This window comes from Phalaenopsis equestris, unplaced genomic scaffold (assembly GCF_001263595.1).
Source record: "Phalaenopsis equestris unplaced genomic scaffold, ASM126359v1 Scaffold000002, whole genome shotgun sequence".
NCBI lineage: Eukaryota > Viridiplantae > Streptophyta > Magnoliopsida > Asparagales > Orchidaceae > Phalaenopsis > Phalaenopsis equestris.
The window spans coordinates 2,763,626-2,769,490 of NW_018164444.1; positions in this window are offsets into that span (position 1 = coordinate 2,763,626).

A 5,865-nucleotide genomic window follows, 5' to 3' on the forward strand; every position below is an offset into this window, starting at 1 on the left:
GCCCTATATTACTTGAGCGATACGTATACTTGCGTTGATAAGTGTGACTTTACAATTATTGAATATTTTATACATCCATCTTTATCAAATTTATCTATTATTAAGAAATGTGGTACAGTTGCTGAGGAATTAAATCTTTTAGCAGTTTTTAAGCATATATAAAGTCGTTGTCAGTAGTCATACCAAATTGGGTCATGTCGGCTGAAGAAGATATTGACTGAACTGAGAGCCCACCAGAGAACTTGGTTGAGCCGGTCAGAGAGATTGATGTGTTGGTTAATGTGGAGACCCGGTCCACCGAAATTTAATTAGCTTCCTAATTAAGAATCTCACATATCGCTCATCTACTTTCACACCTACCGCTCACCTACCACATCCCACATACCGCTCACCTACCTCCTATCTACTGCTCTCATGATTTCTATAAATAGCTTCTTTTGGCTTAAAGGAGAAGTCACATCAAGCAAGACCAAGTTAAGTCCTCTTGAGAGCTAAGAGAAAGAGAGGAAGAGAGAGAGTGGAATGGAGAGAAGAAAATAGAGATTTTCTTGTAAACGTCGATGAGCTCAATGGTGTAATTCCTCGAAGAAATAAAATCATGTGCAGCTCTGTGGACGTAGGCAAATTTGTCAAACCACGTAAATTTGTGTGTCGCTCTGGTGTTTTTCTACGTGTAATTGTACTTGTTCCATTTTTCGCTTTATTGCCGTCGTTTTTCACAATATGATGGAGACGGATCCCTTGAACACCCGTCTTTGGGGCATGCAGTATACAGATCTCCACCCACAGCATTGCATCTTGAAGCCGGTCAAGATAGCCTCTGTGCCAGTATTTAATATTTAAATTTCACACTTTACTTTTTGTAGTTTTAAAAATTATAGTATACATTATAATCTTAAGAATTTACTTATAAGCATAATATTACTCAATGTGGGATCGATATCTAGGACTTCATTAGGCCCTATATTACTTGAGTGATACGTATACTTGCGTTGATAAGTGTGACTTTACAATTATTGAATATTTTATACATCCATCTTTATCGAATTTATCTATTATTAAGTTTTGATACAGTTGCTGAGGAATTAAATCTTTTAGCGACATTATTAAATACTTATATTTTTAAGCATATATAAAGTCGTTGTCAGTAGTCATACCAAATTGGGTCATGTCGGCTGAAGAAGATATTGACTGAACTGAGAGCCCACCAGAGAACTTGGTTGAGCCGGTCAGAGAGATTGATGTGTTGGTTAATGTGGAGACCCGGTCCACTGAAATTTAATTAGCTTCCTAATTAAGAATCTCACATATCGCTCATCTACTTTCACACCTACCGCTCACCTACCACATCCCACATACCGCTCACCTACCTCCTATCTACTGCTCTCATGATTTCTATAAATAGCTTCTTTTGGCTTAAAGGAGAAGTCACATCAAGCAAGACCAAGTTAAGTCCTCTTGAGAGCTAAGAGAAAGAGAGGAAGAGAGAGAGTGGAATGGAGAGAAGAAAATAGAGATTTTCTTGTAAACGTCGATGAGCTCAATGGTGTAATTCCTCGAAGAAATAAAATCATGTGCAGCTCTGTGGACGTAGGCAAATTTGTCAAACCACGTAAATTTGTGTGTCGCTCTGGTGTTTTTCTACGTGTAATTGTACTTGTTCCATTTTTCGCTTTATTGCCGTCGTTTTTCACAATATGATGGAGACGGATCCCTTGAACACCCGTCTTTGGGGCATGCAGTATACAGATCTCCACCCACAGCATTGCATCTTGAAGCCGGTCAAGATAGCCTCTGTGATTGGTATAATAAGTTGGAGGGTTGGTGGTCGGCTAGAGTGGGTGATCGATTTGGTCCCAGCACAGGTGGCCGGTTGGAGGTCCCTGCACGGTGGCCGACTGATGGTTGGTTGATGGTGCAGAAGATTTCTAATCATCGAATCCAATCAAGATTTCACAGGCAGTTTTTGGCATACAATATATTACTATTTTTTAATATTTTAACAAAAAATTGCATACATACCACCCTAGTCTTATGTATTTATATATCTAACATCTATGATTTAATATTTATATTTATAACATTTTTGTGTCACAAACCTTTTTATGAAAAGATATATTTCACTGTTAGAAAGTCAGTAATTGTTGTATTTTTTATGTGACAATAAAAATTTAAGTTTTATATATATAAATATAAAATTTTAGTTGTTAATGTAAATAAGAATTGTTTGGAATGCCTGGAAATGCCTCCATGTACTTGAATTTTTGAATTTTAAAAAATGGAGCACAATTTACATGAATAGATTTCTAAACTAGCGAACACATGAGGCAATAAGTCAAGTCGAAATTGGCTTAAGCAAGATTTGTTAGCTCATCGGCCTCAATTTGTGACTCATTGACCGAGTTAAAATTGAGCCAACTCATAAATCAGCTTAGCTCGGCAAAATACCTAGATCAAATCTTGATGTCTAAGTGTCATCAAATTACTGATTTGCCCAGCTTGCTGTGAACAAATTTTATTATAGCTTTCAAGGTATCATCCAGTAGACCTTTCTGATTTTTCTACCTTCTGCTAGGAACAAATTACTTCACAGTTTTACTTCTTAGACAATCATCTCATCTCTTTTTATGCTATAGCCTGCTATTCTTTTATAAAATCTTCTAATGAGGAAAAAACTCTTCACTATCATACTTATTTATAAAATGTTCTAAATACAAAAAAACGGTTATCCAACTTTCTTGAAATGTTAAGAAAGTTTGTAACGCGAAAATGTCTTTATCACGACATTTCTACATTCCAAATAGAAGAAAATATTATGTTTGGAATCTGAAGGCAAGATATCTGAAGAATCACATGATGCATTATTGTTGACATTGGCAGTTCATAGTTCTGTTGAAGACTTGATATTGGATTCAGGGCTTTGAATGTGGTAGGAAATCTACCAGAGGCCACAGTGCAGGGCAGTGATAGAAGTGAAGAGGAAAGTGGATACGGGGCACCCATTCCTATTATTCCACAGACAGATGTTGAAGAACCACAGAGCTATGAAGAAATCTTGCAAGATGAAAGTTTGAGCAAGTGGGAGCTGACAGAACTTCCACCAGGAAAGAAGACATTGCACAACAAGTGGGCGTACCAGGTGAAAACTGAGTGTGATGTCAGTAAGAGGTACAAGGCTAGACTTGTTGAAAAGGGTTTTCAGCAAAGCCAAGATGTTGCCCATGCAGTGAGAGTTGTAAGAAGAGACAAGAGGGACCCAGGAAATAGCTTGGAGGTGCAAAGCTATGTGAAACTTGCTGATATGTTAACTGAGGGTGTTACTCTTGAGAAACTGAAGTTGTGCACAACTTCAGTTGGTCTTTTGGAGTGAAGATAGAGGCTTTGAGTTGCTGAGGTGGAAGATTCAAGGCGGAGGATACATGTTGAAGAAAAAGGCGACGCTGTTAGTAGAGGATATCAGTTTGAGGAAGGAGATGTTGCAGTCTGTGTACCGGTCTCCAAGTGGGAGAATTGTTAGAAACGGTGGAGCTCGGTCCACTATGCTTAGGCGGTTACTTTGCTTTGAAGAGTCACACCTCTTCACAAATAACCACTCCCGTCTTCCTCTTTTGTGAAGTAAAACATCTTTTTGTTCCCTCATGTTCGTAATAAAAGCTTTGGATGGCTCTCCTTGGGTTTAGAAGTCACGCTTTAAGTTCTTCTTCGGTTTCCTCGGGATAGAGGAAGGTTTCCCCGGGGCAGAGGAAGAGAAGTGCAAGGAGGAGCAGTTCCTTGCGACAGAAGGAAGAAGATTGTTCTTCCTAGACTTCTTTTTGTTGGCTTGTGACATAAGAGAAATTGAGTTTATTTCTCTTGTAAGTTTGTCTTCTTCGGTGTATCTCGGTGTAGAGTTTATTCGGTGTATCTCGGTGTAGAGAGAGAAGAACAGAGAGAACAACGAAGAGTGAGAGATTCCTCTTGTAAGTCGAGGTGATCGACTGGTGTAAATTCCTCAAATAGTAAAATGTTTCGCAACTCCGTGAATGTAGGAAATTTATCGAACCACGTAAATCTGTGTGTTCCGTTGTGTTGTTATTTTTTGGTGTGATTTTTCTCGTTCTATTTTTCACTTCGTCGATCGTTCTCCTGTTTGATTTATATATATATATCACATCAATTAGTACATCTAGATCTCGCAACAATAATATTTTATTAATAATTTCATATGAAATAAAACTTATTTCATTATTTTATTTACAATAAGAAACTGTTTTGCATTGTAAAACAGGAGAGAATTTTAGATTTGATGCAGGAAGCAGGAAGTTGCCCTGATCCATCGGGAAGGGTGGTGGAGCCGCAGCTACAATTATTAGTGGACCAGTTGGGTGATGCCATTAGGGGTTAGCCGACGACTGAGACCTTATCGAGATTCTGATAGAGATTGACGGCTACAGGTTTGCGCTGTACATAAAATCAGACACAAAAGGATTAAATTACTACATTTTGATACATAGCACTTCAAATTTTGCTATTTACAAAACTAACACTTTTCTGCATTAATTTTTTAAGTTTTCACTCAAGTATCAAAATTCACAATAACATTATAACCCATATTTTTTATTTTTATAAATTCCAAATGATTGGATTGTGAAAAATGTAAATGCACCGATTCAATAGTTCAACAAATGAACTTCATACTAGTTTTTTAAATAGTAAATTTTAGAGTGCTATGCATGTATGTATATCAATATAAATAAAAAACTTTAAATTCGTATGTGATTTTAAAAATAAGGTAAGTTATACATAAAAATAAACAATTATAATACACTAATCAAACATACAGTAATAACAACAACAATAACAATAAATTTTTATCGTACTTGGTGGGTAGGGCTGTCAAAAAAGCTCGTTGTTCGCGAACAGTTGTTGTTCGGTTCGTCAAAGAATTCGTGTGCGAGTCGTTCGATAAGTAAATGAGACGAACGTGAACAAATTTTTTTTGTTTGGTTAGTTAGACGAACCAAACAATAACAGTGACGCGTTCGTTCGTGTTTGAATTGTTATTGTTCGAAATATAAAATAATTTAAAATAATTATATATAAAAAAATTATGATATTTTAAAAAATTAAATTTTATAAATTATAATATTTAATAAATTAATAATAATAATATATTAATATACTATATTAGTAATATACTAATATAGATATTATGTATTTATATAATATAAGTTATATAATTAATATAATATATTATTTATATATATTAACATTAGGGATGTCAAACTAGCTCGTTGATCGCGAACAGCTCGTGTTCGGCTCGTTCGTTAAGAAACGAACACGAACAGTGACTTCACAAACAATTTCAAACACGAGCTTATTTCAAACAAACTAAATTTCAAACGAACAGAACACGAACACAAGCTCTGTTCGTTCGTGTTCGGTTCGTTTACACCCCTATTGGTGGGGTTGGCCATAAATTTTTTTTTCGACATTTTGCCCAACTGAACATCCCAATCTCTTTTAATTTTAATAAATTCAAATAATTTTTTATATAATATGCCTGAATCTTTTTAGATCCATGTCTAACTTTCTTAAACATCAACGTTTAATGTGTCCAAACCATCTTAAGCCGATTTACTCTAAACTTATCTGTCACTATAGCTACTTCAACCCTTTCACGAATATATTCATTTCACACCGCCCGTAAGTATAAAGGCACTCATCCACCTGAGCATTCTCACCTCACAACACTTAACTCTACATTAAAAACACTTATCAAACATATTTTATCAAAATTCTAAATTAAAATAGAACAAAAAGTTAAAAGAAAAATGCAACAAACATGGTATTTTGCCAAATGTTATAATGAGTCATAAAACCAAG